Source organism: Mesoplodon bidens (genome assembly GCF_964165515.1).
Source record: "Mesoplodon bidens genome assembly, chromosome: 10".
Classification (NCBI taxonomy): domain Eukaryota; kingdom Metazoa; phylum Chordata; class Mammalia; order Artiodactyla; family Ziphiidae; genus Mesoplodon; species Mesoplodon bidens.
This window is the reverse complement of record NC_138172.1, coordinates 82929659-82948896: the sequence shown is the minus strand read 5'-3', so window position 1 is coordinate 82948896 and position 19238 is coordinate 82929659.

Sequence of the window (19238 nt, the reverse complement as noted above, 5' to 3'; positions counted from 1 at the left end):
CAGCCTCTTCAATAAGTGGTGCTGGGAAAACAGGACAGCTACATGTAAAAGAATGAAATTAGAACACTCCCTAACACCATACACAAAAATAAACTCAAAATGGATTAAAGACCTAAATGTAAGGCCGGACACTATCAAACTCTTAGAGGAAAACATAGGCAGAACACTCTATGACATAATTCACAGCAAGATCCTTTTTGACCCACCTCCTAGAGAAATGGAAATAAAAACAAAAATAAACGAATGGGATCTAATGAAACTTAAAAGCTTTTGCACAGCAGAGGAAACCATAAACAAGACGAAAAGACAACCCTCAGAATGGGAGAAAGTATTTGCAAATGAAGCAACTGACAAAAGATTAATCTCCAAAATTTACAAGCAGCTCATGCAGCTCAATATCAAAAAAAACAAACAACCCAATCCAAAAATGGGCAGAAGACCTAAACAGACATTTCTCCGAAGAAGATATACAGATTGCCAACAAACACAAGAAAGAATGCTCAATGTCATTTATCATTAGAGAAATGCAAATCAAAACTACAATGAGATATCTCACACAGGTCAGAATGGCCATCATCAAAAAATCTACAAACAATAAATGCTGGAGAGGCTGTGGAGAAAAGGGAACCCTCTTGCACTGTTGGTGGGAATGTAAATTGATACAGCCACTATGGAGAACAGTATGGAGGTTGCTTAAAAACTAAAAATAGAACTACCATATGACCCAGCAATCCCACTACTGGGCATATACCCTGAGAAAACCATAATTCAAAAAGAGTCATGTACCACAATGTTCATTGCAACTCTATTTACAATAGCCAGGACATGGAAGCAACCTAAGTGTCCATCGACAGATGAACGGATAAAGAAGATGTAGCACATATATACAATGGAATATTAGTCAGCCATAAAAAGAAATGAAATTGAGTTATTTGTAGTGAGGTGGATGGACCTAGAGTCTGTCATACACAGTGAAGTAAGTCAGAAAGAGAAAAATAAATACCGTATGTTAACACATATATATGGAATCTAAAAAACAAACAAAAAAATGGTCATGAAGAACCTAGGGGCAGGACGGGAATAAAGACGCAGACCTACTAGAGAATGGACTTCAGGATACGGGGAGGGGGAAGGGTAAGCTGTGACAAAGTGAGAGAGTGGCATGGACATATATACACTACCAAATGTAAAACCGATAGGTAGTGGGAAGCAGCTGCATAGCACAGGGAGATCAGCTCGGTGCTTTGTGACCACCTAGAGGGGTGGGATAGGGAGGGTGGGAGGGAGGGAGACGCAAGAGGGAAGAGATATGGGGATATATGTATATTATAACTGATTCACTTTGTTATAAAGCAGAAACTAACACACCATTGTAAAGCAATTATACTCCAATAAAAATGTTACAAAAAAAAAAAAAAAAGGAGGACCAGGGAAATGGAGAGATGGAGGGAGACACTGTCTATCCCATAAAAGTAAACAAAGTGTGATCCCAGGGCTCCCAGTCTTGTACTGGAGAGTAGGAAGCCCAGAGTGGGAAGAATTAATAGACAAAAAGATCATCAGACATAGGAGGTAAGAGCAGGGGTGAGAAGGTGGGAACATAGAGAGATGCCTTGGGGCATCCTGTGTCCTCTTAAGAGGACACTGGGAGCATGCCCATGTCTTTCTCAACTGGCCCTCTTCTTTCCATGTAATCATAGCCAAGGCTTCTGTGTGCTAGGCACCTTAGAAACATTATTTCCTTTAATGCTTATTATGGCCCTTTGAAGTAGGTACTACATTACCCCAGTTTTAGGGGTGAAGAAACGAAGACTTCAATAGGTCATGTGACTTGCCCAAGCCTGCACAGCTTAGAAGTGGTGGATTCCAGTGCGGTGGATTTAGAGCTGGGTTCTGAACTTGCTCATTGCACTGTCCCTGAACATGATAATTGTCTTACCAGGTGTCTCTCTTCTCCCGTCACCCCTTCTCAGCCAAACGAATGGAAAGCTCTGTGGGCTGCAGCCATTGGGAACGAAGGATGACTCAGGTGTTCACCCTCCTGCCCTGCCTTGGGCTCTCCTAATAGTCAGATGCAGTCCCCAGATAGTGACGTTCTCCACCCACACCCAGCTCCCAAATCCTGCTTCCACAAGGGACCCGTATATCCTCACCCCCAATGGTTATACTTCTAGGAGCAAGAGGACTTTGGGAATAGGACACCTGGGTCTCTTCCCTTTGAAGAGGGCCTGGGCTGGGGACTGACTTGGGCCTGGGGGTTAGATCCCTAATCCAGAAAGAGCCTGAGAGCCTGGTAGGGGAGTCCTCAGGATCTTCCTCACTCTCCCCCTCACCCAGGGCTTCCTGGGATCAGGCTGGGACAGGTTAGTCCCCTGGGGACAGCTTGGTGGCCTCTCCCTGGGGATGGAGATCCTGTTGTTGATGGAGGCCCCGGCACACCTGGCTCTCCTGAGACTTGTAATAAGGCTTCAAAGCCTTTAAAGAGGCGGGGAGACAGTCCTGGAAACGCGCCTCAGCGGGCATCATGGACGCTGCACTGGTGCTACTCTTGGGCCTGCAAGCCTTGGCTGGCTAAGGTGAGCACCCGGACTCTGACGTGAGGCACTGGGGTCAAGATGTGGACTCTGGACCCAGGGAGATGACCAACTCTTCTAACACCATCTTATCATCTTTCTTCTTCTTCCAACAGCTCAGCTGATCCCACTGGGGACCTCTAACTCTGGAGGCATCTCCATCACCTCTGGGGATGTCTCTGCTGGTCTCCCAACTGCCTCTGGGGATATCTCTGCAGGCCTCCCCACCATCTCTGTGAGTTTCTCAAGTTTCTTCAACATCTGGGGCTTTGCCCAGCAGTCCTCAGACTTTAGATCTGACCATTTTGGGGAGCACGACAGGAGTGGTATCAACTTTGCCAGGTGATACTTCTGTTGCTCAGTCCATCTCTGAAGAACTCTTTGGCTTGGTCCATAGCTTTGGGTGGGGGCTTCCTGTGTTCAGCCCTGAGTAAGTTGTTAGTTCCCCGGAACCTCACTGAAGCAGTATCCTGGCCTTGGTGGCTATACAAAGGCTCCCCTTCTGCTTTTCAACTTATCAACTTTTTCTCTTAGTGCCTTTTGTACCCTGCCTAAGACATTTTTTTGCCTACTTCGAGGTCATGAAGATATTCTACTACACGTTCTTCCAGAAACTATATTATTTTTGCTTTCAAATGTAAACCTATTGGATGTCTCCAATACTTAATTAATCTCAGATTAATTTCTGTGTATGGAGTGAGGTAGGGGTCAAGATTCCTTTTCTCCCCTTACAGATAACCAGTTGCCCCAGAACAATTCATTTCAAAGACCCTCCCTCTCTCCCCACCATTGAAATGTTTGAGTCCCTTTATCAAAAGTCAAGTGACCATGTATGTGTGGGTCTATTTCTGGACTCTCTTCTGTTCTGTCTGTTCTTACTCCAGTGCCACAGTCCTTAATGTCTGCAGCTTTGAAGCAAGACTTGAGGTCTGCTAGTGTAAGTCTTCCACTTTTGTTTTTCTTTAAGACTGTCTTAGCTATTCTCAGTCCTTTCATTTTCATTGAATCAGTTTATCAATTTCTACCAAAAACGTGCTAGGATTTCAATTGAGGGGGAACTGGATGGAATTTCTGCTTCTTTTCTCACTCACATCTCCTCTAGCTGTTTTCCCCTCTGCCTTTCTGGGATCTTTCTCGGCCACAACAGCCCCTGGAACTGCTTCACCTGTGCCTGGGACTTCCACACCAAGTGGAGCTGTCTCAGGAAGTTCCACTGCCACCACAGCTGGGGTGGCCATCACTTCCCCTGAGCTCAGCATCCCGACCTGTAAGGTGCTCTTGTTTGCAGTGGGTCATTGACCTTCAGGCAGCTCGGCTCCTGGCGAGGAGTGTACGGACAGGCATTAGGACCTGCTTTCAACTGTGTTTTGAGTATGTCTGAGGATGTCTCCAATACTTAAAAGGGTTTCGGTTCCCCCTCAAGTCTCTGGTCCGACCAGCAGCCAGATGTCTGGTTACCTGCAAAAGGTTTTCACCATTATTCCTCGTGGCCCAATCTGTCTTTCCAGGGCAACAAGCATCCCCCCCACAGATCCTGTCCTCCCTCCTCCCCTCCCCTTCAATCCTAGTCTCCCCACCAGGCAGTCTAAGGGCAGGAAATGAGTGGAGGGAAAACACACAACCGACTCTGGCTCCCCTTAGAGATCAGAGTTAGGGTGGGGCAGTGGGAGGACAGGGGGCTCAGAAGAAGGAGAGAGACCCACCCAGGGACCCTCACAGTGCAGAGACATCACAGATGGAGAGAGACGCGGACAATAGAGCCTGCAATATGGAGGAAGGTTCAGAAAGACGGAGAGACGTGGATGTCAGTGAGGACTCTAGAGACTGACAGACACGTCCACAGGTGTCGGGAAGAGGTGACTGGGGCTTGGAGTGAAGCCCTTTAAAACCCCCTCCACTGAGATTCTGTTCCCGAGATGATAAGACAGAACTCCACAGAGAAACGTGGTCTTAGAGTTACATAGATGTCAGAGTCACAGAAGGAAAGATGGAAAGTCACAGAGGGCAGTGGGGGTCAGGGGGTTGAGGTCTCCTTGTGTTCCTCAGGCCCAAAGCCACAGGAGAAGGGCTCTGTCCCTGACTGGGCCATTGTGTTGATCACTCTCACTTTGGTGGCAGCAACTGTCAGCCTACTGTATGGTATCAAAAAGGTGAGTGGGGACTTCCCTGGCAGTCCAGTGGTTAAGACTTCGTCTTCCAATGCAGGGAGTGCAGGTTCAATCCCTGGTAGGGGAGCTAAGATCCCACATGCCTCACAGCCAAAAAACCAAAACATAAAACAGAAGCAATATTGTAAATAATTCAATAAAGACTTTAAAAATGGTCCACATCAAAAAAATCTTTAAAAAAAAAAAAAAAAAAAAGGTGAGTGAAGAAGCTATGGTCCAAATGTGTGGGTCCCTGAGGCCAGTGGAGCTGGGATCTGGTGCTCCAGAACTCTGAGAAGAACAGGGGCTTCAAGGTAAAAGATGACAACTTGCCACACTTAGGGAGGGATGAGGGGAAAAGGGAACCGCAGTCTGGGTGGCTGAGAGGAAACACTGACCGGGCAGGAATGGAGGTTTGGGGCCACTGAAAGAGAGGCTTGGGAGCGCTGCAGGCTGACCAGCCCATGGAGGTGCTAAATTCAGCACTAGGCAGTGAAGAATCAACTCTGTGAAGTTAGTTTATAACCCCGGGTTTTGAATCCTGGCTTTGCCATTATAGCTGTGTGACTTTGTGCAAGTTACTTAACCTTTCTGTGCTCCATATTCCTCATTAATAATAATAATAATAATAATAACTAATAATGTATAATAATAATAACTAACACTTAAATAACACTTATTATGTGCCAGGCACTGTACATATTTTAGTTCACAGCAGCCCTGTGATATAAGCAGTATTACTGTCCCTTATTCTACTGAGGCCTGGGTCCCTGGGGGAAAGTGTGGGGTAGCAGACTAGTGGAAACAGGAGTTGTCAGTCAGCCCTGCGTCTAGATGAAGCCGCAGGGGAGGGGTCTGCCTCTGCCTCAGTCTCCCCATCCTTCAGGACACATTGCCTGGGAGGAAGGCTGCCCAGTTCTGAGCAGTTGGTCTTTGGCCTGACTCCATGAAGCTTAATTAATCTCCCATTAATTGCATTAATGAGCAGTTGGCCGCTCCTCTTCCCTCACATTCCAGCTCTGCCTAGGGCTTAGGGACCAGTCATGTCAAGTACTGAGACGGATTCACATATTGGCCCTCTAGTCCTCCCATGAGCCCCGCTGCCCCAGGGCCCTGGCCTCCTGTCCTCTGGATCCAGCCCTCTCCACACCCTCTGCCTGTTCCACGTCCCCCTAGAGGCAGTAGCCAGCCCTGGCTTCCACTCCATTCGGCCGAGTCAACACTATTGATTGTCTCCTGTGTGCCAGGCCCGGTCCCAGGTGCTGGGGATGCAGCAGCGATCATGGCAAAGACCTCACCTGCAGGGTGCTGACTTTCCAGTAGCGAAGACTCACAGTGAACAAATTAAGTGGGCGATAGGGGCAGTGACTTAGACACCTGGACCCATGGATTTCTCTCTCCTTACAGTCCAGGTAGCCTGTCCTCCCCTTACTCCAGCCTCAGCCACTGTCTCTTGGGAACGCAGTGTATGAATTTTGACAGTCTCTGAGCTAATGTTTGCTTCAGGCAAGGAATCAGGACAAAGGGGAGCGAGAGACTCCAGCGAGCTCCTAGAAATGAGAGGTCTGCTTTTCTGTTTAGGGGTGGATGGGGGCTTGCAGGCAAAGAGACTGACGCTGGGCTGAGGTGGGAGAGGGCGGGAGGTGGGGAGAGGGAAGGCAGAGCCCCTGTCCACTGAGCATCTCTGCCAAAGATCTTGGCTTCAGTGCCTCTGGGTGGCCTGGACCTGCTGGCATCCCTGGTGAGGGATGTCAGTTCCTGGGGTTCCATAGCTGTCTTGTCTCTGCCACTGTCCCCACTGTCCCCACTTCTTGTGTCGTCTCTGGACACCTGGAAGCACCTGTCTCTGCAGCAGTGGGCTATGTGAGGGCTTTCCCCCTTCTCTGCTCTTTCACCTGATACTCATGGACAGCTCCACCCAGGGCAAAAAGAGTGACCTTGTGTGAGTAAGGGGTGTGGAGAGCTGGGCTGACGTGAGAGAAGTGGGAGGGTGAACGTGCAGCTGGGGAAGAACCAGAATTTGAATCTCCTCCCAGAATCCAGGCAACCAACCAGCCCCCTCCCCATCTGGCCCCAGGCAGAACTCAGTCCTTCTGGAACCCATCATCTGCTCCCCACCTGCCCAGAACCCTGGAGGCTGCCCACCCAACCCCCCACCTTCCACTGGGTCTGGGGCAGGAGGCTGTCCCTCCCAGCTGCCTTTCCCTGACCCCAGATCCCACCCTTTCAGTAGGCACCCACGTTCCTCACCCCATGACGAAGCAGCTGCGGTCTCCCGTTATCAAGGCACCCCTGTGGGGTGGGGCAGTTCCATTTGTTTAAGATTTAGGCCTGAGGGGCCCCAGCCCCAATGACGTCAAACCTGGGCCCATATAAGCTGAGGGGACCCCAGCCCATGGCCTCAAGCAGCCATCCATCTCCAACATGGCCCAGCCGGCCCACTGCATCCATTCCATCTTTGGCCTCCAGTGTTGCTTCCTCTTCCTTCTAGCTTCCCGGGAGGCAGGTAAGGTGCCCTCAGAGGCGAAGGGGTCACCATCACACGGGGGGATAGAAAATAGAGAGGCATTGTTTCTTAGCATTCATACGGTTGAACGACCAATCACAGAAATGAACAGCGACTATGTGGTGGGAAAGGGGGTGGGTTCGGAGCTACTACATACAGTTGTCTAGGGTGTACACTGCTCAAGTTTGCCAGCTAAGGGGCATGTCGGAGGTGAATTACAGCCTATGCTCTGCGCCTCAAGACATGGCCTGCAAGGCTGCAGCCACCAGAGGGGGGCTTCTTTTAGTCTGGATAAAGACACTGGCTGGGCTGGCAGTCCTGGGTAGGCAGCGGCAGGGATCTTACACTCCCTGAGCCCCTGCTCTGTGCAGGGAATTCACAGGCGCTCGAGGGAGGTACTTCATCTCATTTCATGTCCTCAAATCCCCTGAGGTGGTTAGTAATGTCCCATTTTATAGTGAGGAGAATGAGACTCAGAGAGGTAAAGCGCTTGTCCAAAGTCACGGAGGCAAGCAGGGGTTCCACCACGCCACCCCCGCCGCTGTCCTCAGGGGGCATGAGGCGCATTTCTTTCCCAAGAGCCCTGCTGAGTTCTGATCTGGGTTCCAGCCCTGACTCTGGCCCATGTACTTTAGTCTGGGCTTCTGTAAAATGGGAACGATGCCGCCTGGCTGACATGAAGTTATTATGTGCTTGGCGTTGTTCTAGGCACTTCATCTGTGTTTACTTATTTAATCCGCACGACAACTCGATAAGGTGTGTGTGGTTTTATCCCCATTTTACAGTTGGGAAACATCCCAAGGCTTTGGTAAGAAAGTGAATATAGAAAAGTTTGACGGTGGCCTATATGGGGAAAAACTTTTTAAAAAAGTGGATATACGTATATGTATAACTGATTCACTTTGCTGTACACCTGAAACGAACACAACATTGTAAATCAACTATACTCTAATAAAAATTTAAGAAAAGAGGGCTTCCCTGGTGGCGCAGTGGTTAAGAGTCCGCCTGCCAATGCAGGGGACACGGGTTCGTGACCCGGTCTGGGAAGATCCCACATGCCGCGGAGCGGCTGGGCCCACGCACCACAGCTGCTGAGCCTGCGCTCTAGAGCCCGCAAGCCACGGCTGCTGGGGTGCCCGGGCCTAGGGCTCGTGCTCCGCAGCTAGAGAGGCCACCGCAATGAGAGGACCGCACACTGCAGCGAAGGGTGACCCCCGCTCACTGCAGCTGGAGAGGGTCCGAGTGCAGCAACAAAGACACAATGCAGCCAAAAATAAATAAAATTAAATAAATTAAAAAAAAAGAGGTGCTGAATCATTAAAAAGAAAAGAAAAGAAAAGTTTGACAAGCAAAATAGACCCTATAAGATAAAGTGAAATTGCAAAATTAGTTCACTTAGTTAAGAGAGTTTTGTGACTGAACCTGGGGAGCAGAGATGCCCAAACACAGGGGCAGCTTGGAGGGGCCTGGGCGATTCAGAGGAGGGTCTTACAAGGTAGACACTTGGCAAAAATAGATTCAGAGAGACTCTCTACGTACTGCACAGGGTCATCCACGGTAACAGCGTTGATGATCCCAAACCAGGCCCGGGAAGGTCGTGAGTCTGGATGCTCTGGGCAGCACTGTGGGCAGGGGAAGCAGCAGCTTTTCCTTCCAATGGTATTTGATTGAGGGTGATGTTAGAGGAAGTTTCTCCTTCCCTGAGCTCAGGGTCACGCTGGGGCCGGAGGGGATGTGAGCTGGTGACTGGGCAGATGGTGGACGGCAGGGGCAGGGGCAGGGGCTGAGGAATCTCTAAGTTGTCTCTGCTGGGTCTCAGCAGTGTCTTGATTTGATGCCCTTCCCCCCACCTCGAGGGTCTGGGGACAGAGGCATCAGAGCCGCCCTGAGCCGCCCACCACCCATTCCCACGCGCCTTCTCTTCCCCTTCCTGTCAGGCTGATTGTCCCACCTGCCACTCTCCATCTCCTCCTGTCCTGCTGCTGCCCGGGAAGAGGAACTTGTAGGGGGCAGAAGGGAATGAGTCCCGAATCATCTCCACACACATTCACTTTTTTCCCTCACGTTCACTTTTTTTTTTACAGTTTATTTTATTTTTAAAAATTTATTTATCTTATTTATTTTTGGCCGTGTCGGGTCTTCGTTGCTGCATGCGAGCTTTTCTCTAGTTGCAGCGACTGGGGGCTGCTCTTCGCTGCAGTGCACAGGCTTCTCATTGTGGTGACTTCTCTTGTTGCGGAGCATGGGCCCTAGAGTGTGCGGGCTTCAGTAGCTGTGGCACGCAGGCTCAGTAGTTGTTGTTGCTCCTGGGCTCTAGAGTTCAGGCTCAGTAGTTGTGGCGCAGGGGCTTAGTTGCTCCGAGGCATGTGGGATCTTCCCAGACCAGGGATCGAACATGTGTCCCCTGCATTGGCAGGCGGATTCTCAACCACTGCACCACCAGGGAAGTCCCTCCTCACATTCACTTTTGAGGCAGATTTTCTCTGAGGCACAGGACAGGCACAGGGCACACTCAAAATCTGAATTCTGGAGCAGGACACTCTGGGCTCTGTGTGTGTGGTCTGGGAGACAGGACAGCCACGCTAGAGCTTGGCTGGCTGGGATGGAGGGGACGGGTGGGGAGGGAAGAGCCGCTGGGCGCTCAGATTCTGCAGAGAAGAGCAAGGGGGTGATAGGTGGGGGAGGGCTTGAGTCTGGGTGGCGGTGGGGTTGGGATGGAGTCAGCGTGGGGGTGGGGTTGGGATGGAGTCAGGGTGGAAGTGGAGTGTGAGTCAGGGCTGACACATAACTGTGTCCAGCAGACAGTGCGGCCAGGGTAGGGAGGGAAGAGTGACAAGAGGAGTGGATGAAGACCTTTAGCCCACAGGTCTGGGGTATGCCCTGTCACTTATCCACAGGACCAGTCAATACGCAGACGCAGATAACTAGATCCTAGAACTCCAGAGTCTGCATCATGCAGCCACAGAACCACAGGTGCAGCATCTAGATTAAATCATCACTGAAGAAAGCACAGATGGGGCTGAGGTCCTGCCTGAGGAGAATCTTAAAAAGACATTTTCCTATAGTAAATGTTATTTGATTTAATTTCTATGACAAAAATAATATATGCTCAATCTAGAAGCTGAAAAATGGAAAAAAATTAGAAAGAAAAAGAAAATCTTTTCTAATACTCTGTAGCTGTCCATGCAAACATTTGAGTGTTTTTCTCTTCCATCTTTTTTACTATGTCTGTGTTTTAGGTCACATATTGAACTTAAACTGTATAGACACTTTAACAAACATTTATGCACATTATTGCAAATGCAGTAAGCCATTTTTTAGGGATGGGACACCAAGAAACATCAGAAATACTCTTTTGCGTGAGGCTGCTCTGACAGAGACTCCATAACACGAGTCACTTAGCAGGATGTCCATCTTCTTTTCAAACCAGTGAATGAAGCAGATAGAACAGACACTTGGAACTGTACATAGTTTTGATGCTGTGGGATTTGCTTTTACTCTTTTATCCAGGCTGAGTATCTACCACCAGTGTCTTGTGCTAAAGCCAGGTTTTGCTCTCTACCTATACCTCAGTGACCAAAACAGTTCTTTTCTGACCATTATTATAGTCAGTGAAATGAATATCTCATGGTGGAAACTTCCTAGGAAAAGAAAGTTGCTACCAATGACAGATCTACTGGGGAGAAGAGATGGTCATCTCAACCTGGGGGTTAGGTCACTGATTTGCCTCAAGACTCAGGACCAAGGAATCCCTTGAGCTTCAACTCCAGATTTTATAATCAATGGTTCCACAACACAACTATGTGATGTAGATCTGGAATTCTAAAATCTAGTTATCTGAGTCTAGTTATTGACTATGTGGCTCCTGTGGTTAAATAACAACCAATATCCCAAAACGGGTGGGTGAGAGACCTTCTTTCAACATCTTTTCATCTCAGGGCTCAATTACTTAACATAGCAGAAGTTACCCTTGGTCTCCCAACCTTTGGAGGCCACAATTATGTTTGTTTTCTTACTTAATATGCATAATGAAAGGTTGTTGGCATGGCTTCTGAAGAGTTTTCATCTGTCTTAAGATATTTTCTCATTCATCCATTCAACAAATACTTATGAAGTGCCTCCTATGGGCCAAACATTGCTCTGGGCTGGAGACCTAGGCAATGAATAAAACATAAAAGTCCCTGCCACTGTGGGAAGTAAACCGCACTTGTAATACATTAGAAACTGGTGCGTGCAATGTTGATAAAACACAGCACGGGGAAGCGGCTCAGGAATGTGGGGGTGGGGTGGGGGTGGGGTTGAAGGCGTGGTCAAGGTAGATGCAGAAGTAAATGGGGTGGGGGCGGGGGGAAGTCAGGAGAGACACCTGGAGCTGCAGAAGACAGGAGGGCAAGGCCACAGGCTCAGGCTCCCCTCACTACCAGGAGAAGAGCAGAGCGAAGTATGAGATTGTTTCCAAAGACTACGACTTGGATTCAGCAAACACTTTAAAGAGTCTTCTACGCTCCATACTTCATTTAGTCCTCACACTAAACTGGTAGGTTGACATCATCGTTATTTACTGTTGAGGACATGGGGCTTCGGAGCATTTAAGGGACCTGAGTAAGGATGCAAACCTAGTGAGGGATAGTGCCTGGACTCTATCCTCTCCTCTGATTCTTTAAGGCCAGTGGAATATGCCACTCCGGGCTGCTGCCTGCACATTTATTCACTCCATGGATATTTAGTCATCTCCTATCACATTTAAAAGCATCTGGGGTGTAGTGAAAAGCCTCTTTGCCAATTACTCACCCTCTTTGAACTTCCTTTCCTCACCTGTAAAAGAGTAAGATCATACACTGGCCTCACAAGTTTGTGGTGAAGATTAAATAAACAAATATATGTTTTTGGTCTTTTTTTTTTTTTAACCCACTGAGTTGTACACTTTATCTATTTATTTATTTGGTTGCACTGGGTCTTAGTTGCGGCTCACAGGCTCCTTAGTTGCGGCATGAGAACTCTTAGTTGTGGCATGCATGTGGGATCTAGTTCTCTGACTAAGGATCGAACCCAGGCCCCCTGCGTTGGGAGCGCCGAGTCTTATCCACTGCGCCACCAGGGAAGTCCCTAAACACATATATGAACATCATCCTTCAGAGGTTCCACAAATGTCAATGTTCTTCCTTCCCCAAGAGACTGGGCTGACCTATAGGCTGTATAGTGTGGTCTTAACCAGTTAAAGCCTGGGCCTGGGAGCCCAGAATGTATGTTCCAGTTCTGTCTCAACCTCTTACTTGCTGAGTGTCCTTGGGGAGATTACTTAACCTCTCTGAACCTTGTTTCCTCATCTATAAAAATGGAGAATAACAAATAGTTCTCAACCTCAAATGGTTGTTTTAAAAAGAAAATGAGTTAATACATGCCCTCCTTCGTAGGACCTGCCTGTCTCCCAGTAAGTGTTCCAGAAAGGTTGGCCATTGCTGTGGCTGTGGGATTGTGTGCAAGTCACCATTGCTCCAAGAAATTCAAGTTTCTTGGCTGTAAAATAGGGACATTGACAGATTCTAAGATGCCTTGTGGGGAGCTGGGGGATCAATCACCTTAGAAGACAACCCAGAAAGAGAATGACTATGAGGCAATTAGCTGAGCTCCTGGCCCCAAGAAGGGGCCCAATAAACAAGGGTCATGGTCGGTATTGCTGCCGAGGGAATCAGAGAATGGACCCGGCCTGGTGAAGTGAGGGCCTGGCAGTTCAGCCTTCCTCTCTCTCCCCAACCTTGAATCCCATCAGGGACTTGGGCTTCCCTCCTACCCTCACCCCCTTCTCGTCCACCCGTATTTCTTTCAAGGACTAAGTTCCCCAATCCTCAACCTTCTTAAGGAGTCAGCAGGGAGGTGGGTGGATCGTGGTTTCCTGTGACTGGGAGTGTGTCCAGGTTCTGGTTGCCACCTTGAGTTAACAGAGTCTGGAAAGCTCAGTTATGTAACGACGTTATCTCTCTCACTTTTCCCGCTCTCCTGGCTCTTACTGTCCTGGTTAGATATCAGAGACATCTCCTCTGTTCCCACTGGTTGTTCTTCCATGGAATTAAGGCCCACATCTGTTCATTGATAGGGGTGTTTTCCCTCACACCCTGTCCATAAACATAGTCGGTCCCTGCCAGGATCCAGCTGCCTTGTTCACACCTCCCAGGACCCCCAAGTCGATATTCTTTTCTTTCAAAAGGGTCACCTTCATCTATCTCAGACGGCCTCAGGTGTGTGAAGAGGGGGAGCCAGTGGGGAACCATAAGGGTTGAGTCATCTCATCCGCTTCCCTGCATCCAGGTCAACCTTCATTACCAAAATGAAAGGTTCCCATCCCCCTCCTCTACCTACCGTCCATCCCTCTTCTTATCCTCTCACGCATCACCTGTGTCTACTTACTAATCTCTGTGGGAAGTTTTGCCAGAGGTCTCACCGCAGTCTCTCACACAGTCACATTTGGGATGGAGCTGGACAATTAAGGAAAGATAGAGATTCTGACATTTATCCCCTTTCCTCTCAGCTCTGCAGTGGAAAGGCAGCTCCATTCCATAAGTATATAAACTCTAAAACAGCACTTGCGGAGCAAAAGGCCAGTCAATATCTCCTCTCAAAATCTTACAAAGTGATAAGCCGGACAGGGAGTAGAGGTTGACAGGCACACAAACAACTGTAATGTCACGTTGAAGGTAGCAGGAAAGAGTAACTAACAAAGAATTTTTTGAGCACTGAGATGAAGCTGGATCTTATCTGCTTAGAAAGATCAGGAAAGATGCCATACAGCTAGAAAGATCTGAACTTGAGAGCTGAAGAGTAGAGGTGGAGAGGAGAGAGGTGGCATTGTTGCTGAAAGGACAGCCTCAACAAAGGTCCAGAGACTGGAGGTGAGAATGGGGATTAGATACCAGAGTATTCTGAAGAGACTGGCTGGGGAGATACATCTTGGGTAACAAAGGGACCCCTAGAGACGAGGTGAGAAGGGAAGCAGGGAAGAGCATGGAGGAAGTTTCTTATTTGCCTCTCTCCCTTCACAGGTGCTGCCACACTTCAAGAACACCAGAAAACTCGTGAACACCCAGCATCTGATCATTTGTTCTCTCTGGCTTCAGGCCGTGTTTCTATTACCCACTCTGACCACACTGCTCTTCATTCAGAACACAGCTCCCCAGACCGCTCAAAATCTACAGAAACCTATAAGAGAAAACACCAATGCAATACCACGCACCACTCCAAGCTGATTCACCAGTCTGTAGATAACTCCCAAAGCTCTACAACTCAAGATGCTCCTCCCACTTCTGGACGAAATGCCAGCAATCAAGGAAAAGACCCAATTACCCGGAACAAACACAACATCAATACTAAATACTCCACTAACACAGGTAAAGCATTGGCTCACAAAAAACATACAACCCCAGCACCCAAGAGCAAGATAACTTGTCTTAAGCGCACAACAAAGAGATCGACAGTAACAAGTAACCCAGCTAAAACTGTAACGCCATGTACCACCTCAGACAAGACCACTGAAAAGACCACACAAAAGCCAGGAAAACCTAAAGAACAAAAACAAACAACCACGTCAAGTCATGAGAGGACCACAGGAGCCCCAGAAAATCCCACAAGACATGGAGGAAAGACCACATCGGGCCACGAGAGGACCACGGGGCCCCCAGAAACGCCCACGGGACATGGAGGAAACACCACATCGGGACACAAGTGGACTGCAGGGCCCCCAGAAACACCCACGGGACATGGAGGAAACACCACGTTGGGACACGAGTGGACTGCGGAGCCCCCAGAAACACCCACAGGACACGGAGGAAAGACCACATCAGGCCACGAGAGGACCATGGGGGCCCCAGAAACACCCACGGGACACGGGGAAAGCACCGTGTCAGGCCACGAGAGGACCTCAGGGGCCACAGAAACGCCCAGGGGACATGGAGGAAACACCGTGTCAGGCCACGAGTGGACTGCGGGGCCCCCAGAAACACCCACAGGTCACGGAGGAAAGACCACATTGGCCACTGAGACCATAAAACCCCCAATTAAACACACAGAAAATTCAACAAAAGTCACAGCAGCCACAGAGAGTATAAGACCTCCAGTGAAGGTCACAGGAGACACGTTTATCAGTACTACCTCTCCTTTTCCAAATAAAACTGAGGTTTCCTGTCATGTGCCAGTTGGTTCTTTTACAGCCACCAGGTCGATCATGTCGGAAGCCCCTGGCAAGAGCCATACACACCAGAACAAAGATGTCTCACAAGGAGATTTCCATGCTGGAGAGATGGGGGAGAATGATTCCTTCCCTGCATGGGCCATAGTTATCGTGGTCCTGTTGAGTGTGATTCTCCTCCTGGTGTTCCTTGGCCTGATTTTCTTGGTAAGGGAGAGTGATGCCCAGGGGAGTGAACCCATGGGATAAGGAGTTGAGGAGATGTTATGGATCAGAACTGGAGGGACTAATAAGTCTAGGAAAAGAGGCATAGTGTGGAGGATGGTAAGAGAGGGATTATGGTGGTGGAAACTATGGAGAAAGAAAATAGATGCATGCGACATGAAAAGTGGAATTGGGAAGAAAGCAGTGGCTGAGAAAAAAAGGGTGTAAAGTAGGGAAAATTTTGGAGTTGGAGATAGAGTCTGGGGTATGAGAATGGGGGATATTAGAATAAGGAAAATAAGACAGAGGAGGGAACTGGAGATGAAGTCTGGAACTCAATGTACCAGATCTGGGGCTGGAATAAGGATTAGGGTTTGAACGGAATCTTGGGAAAGGAGCAAAGCCAACGTCCAGGGTCAGGGAGAATAGAATCAAAGGACCTGAGATATGGGTGTCGAGGAAAGTAAATGGCATGGCAGATGGTACTCATTCCTCCTTTCTCTTCCCAATCACAGGTCTCCTATTTGGCACGAACACACCGTGCACTGATCCAGAACACTGAGGACAATGACCCAGAGGATGACGGGGGCCCCATTTCCTACCCAGTCCACCTGATGGAGCAACAGACTCTTGGCATGGCCCAGATCTCTTCCCCACAATGATCTTTCAGAAATCGCCAACCTCCAGTTCTTCCATGCCTTACCCCTTTCCTGGATGGAAAATGAGACCCACAATTCCTATTTCCTGGACTCCAGGAAGGGCAAAGTACTGACGGTTAACACATCAACCCTTCAACTGCTGTGTTATTGAAACTGGTCAAGGGGTGAAGTGATAAGCAAAAAGGATATGAGTTTGGGGTATAGAAAAGAAAGAACGAATAATACAGGCAAGTGTTCTCTATAGAAGATGATGATCTGAAAATGAAAAGGTATCTGATGGATGTACGGAGTGGGGATCAATATAGGACTCTGAGTTTTGGGAGGGACAGCACAGTGAAGGGAAGTTCGGGAGCCTTAGAAGGCAATGCTCTAGACTGACTGTGAGTCAGGGTTATGGGCAGGGGGAGTCGAAAGACAGAGCTTCTGGGTTTCAGGACCAACCTATATTATTTCCATCTACTATTACTTAGAGTTTGTGTGTAAACAGGCTTGTCTCTGAGTTCCCAGGGCCCTTGACTTTTTTTTTTTTGAATGAAAAAATAGGATCTGAGAAGAAAAGAGGATTTCCTTCTCCACCCTCTCCATTCTCAGAAAAGTTCCAGAAAAGATCATAAATATCTGTCACCCAGATGGCTCTTCCCTCTCCCTCCTGAATCCCTTAGTTTTCCTAAATGTCTGCAGTGGGCATCCTGTTGGTTTGGCTTGCTGAGCTGTGTGTGGGCACACAGGGAGGGATTTTGGTTTGGCCTGCAGTCTCATCCATGGATCCCCACCCCAGACCTTCCTTGATGGTGTTCCCCACTCATCATTTATTTTCCTCTCTCCCCGCAAAGCCTCAAAGTCTTGGCTTTTTTTCTGTAGGAGTCATCCATCTTCTCTACTGCCCCTATTCTCTCCACACCTTCACCCCAGATTCTGATTTTTCTCCTTGCAGACATTTCATCTGTGTATGTTTTCTGGATTTTCTCTCCAATTTACTAAAGCCCTTTCACTTATTACTGATTGGGCAGAGGGAGTAAGGGAGAATTAGCTGATGACAGATAACTTCTTTCTATCTGTTGGTCTTTTTACAATAAAGCGTAAAATATTTATAAAGTAAGGCATCATAATTACTGGGCTATCAGTTGGGAGAAAGTCCTGACTGGTGTTCCTGGCTCTGGCTGTGACCTTACAGATGACCTTGAGCAGGAGTGGCTGGAAGACAGGAATCCTTTGGAAGGGTCGAGGAAGAGGAGGCTGAATTTCCACTGTTCCTAAAATGGCTCATTCCTGGATTTCCAGAAAAGCCAGCCTGAGTTCATGCCTGGCTCATTTGCATGGTGGCAAAATGAGGAGAAAATGGGTTAATTAATAAGCAAGTATTTCTAAGCACCTATTATACATTCTGTTGAGGATTACAAAGATGTATAAGACATAGTTCTCATCTGAGACACAAATACAGGAAAATTAAAATTAAATAATTCAGTAAGAGTTATCACAAGGCAGTACTACACAGAATAAAACAAGACTCTAATGAATTAAGCCCAATATTTATGCACATCTGCCATATTCCATACTCATGTTAGGAAAGCAGCCCTGCTCCAAAACCATTCCGTGCTCAAATGTCAGTCCCAACCGAACCACCGCCCATCATCCACGTAGCCTTGGGTCTCACTCTTAGTGGAAGAGGATAGCATCAGCATCTCTGCTGACCAGAAAGGCACTCCAGTTTGCCACAGGCCTTCCAACCTTGACTCTATCCAGAATCAAACAGCAGGGCCACAAGCAGCTTTTTGCCACTTTTGGCATCCCCATTTGCAGGAAGCTGGAAGCCCATCATGGACAGTAATCCTAATCCAGACACTCATGTCAGTGGATTATCTGCCAGGACCCAGCCCTGGGCTGGGAGGGCCCTGAGGCCTGAGGGGCTCTCTGAACCTTCCGCTGGAGATCTGCTCTGCTAAGGGCAGAATTGTAGTGTGAGTGCCAGAAAGGAGGCAAGCCAGGTGCCAGGGGGACCCCAGACTTAGGTCCCTGGAGAGAGCCTTGAGGCAGACAAGGACACCTGGGTTCTGGAAGAGGGCTGGAGTGTCATAGGAAAAAGGAGGAAGCTGCCCAGTTTTTAGTCTCTGGGCAGATGGTGACTCAGCATGTGGCAGCTGCCATGACAGGAGAGTCACTCGCTCTGGGAGGAAAGCAGATACCCCCTAACCCCAGCCTCTAACCATTAATTTCCCCAGCCTGGACCCTAATTAAAAAACCAAAACAAAATAAAGCAAAACATCCAACTCGACCAATGCCTCCCTGCCAAGGCACCAAAATGGAGCACTGAGGGTCAAAGAGCGTGTGTTTGGGGGAGTGGGGGAGGTTCTACATCTCCCCAAAGCAAACGGGGACAGTGGGTGCCATGGGCCCCAGGGCACGGCCCTGAATGTCTCCCTTCCCACTTCTCTCTCCCAGGCTAATGATCACTTTGATATCTAAGGGGAAATCCTTTAACAAGCTCTGGAGCTGGGCTCTCATTAGGAAAAATTACTTAATAAGTGAGTGGCAAGGCAGGGAATGCTCCCCGGCCCCCTTCCCGGGGAAGAGAGATCACGCCCTGGCAGCAAGCACCCAAGATCCCTAGGGCTAGAGCAGACTCCAGGTGCGAGAGCAGAGGGGAAGCCTGAGCAGGGCGGCCCGGGGCCGGGCAGCGGGGGCTCTGGGTTCCCCAGTCCACAGCCCTCCTTCCCTGGAGGCTGCACTTGACCTGTGGCTCCTGAATCTCACTCCCTAACAGAGCGGAGTCTGGCAGAGGGCGACAGTAGGCTCATCTGAGGATCCCACCAGGTCCCTACCTCCCCCAGAGGAGCGGCCCGCCTGGGCCCCGGCTGATGCCCTCCTCCCACCCTGAAGCCACTCTGATGGGGGGGCGGAGTTTTGGGTGAGTCCCCCGTCCTGGCCTCAGCCATAGTCTCTGAGAGCACCACAACCTCCATGATAACATCC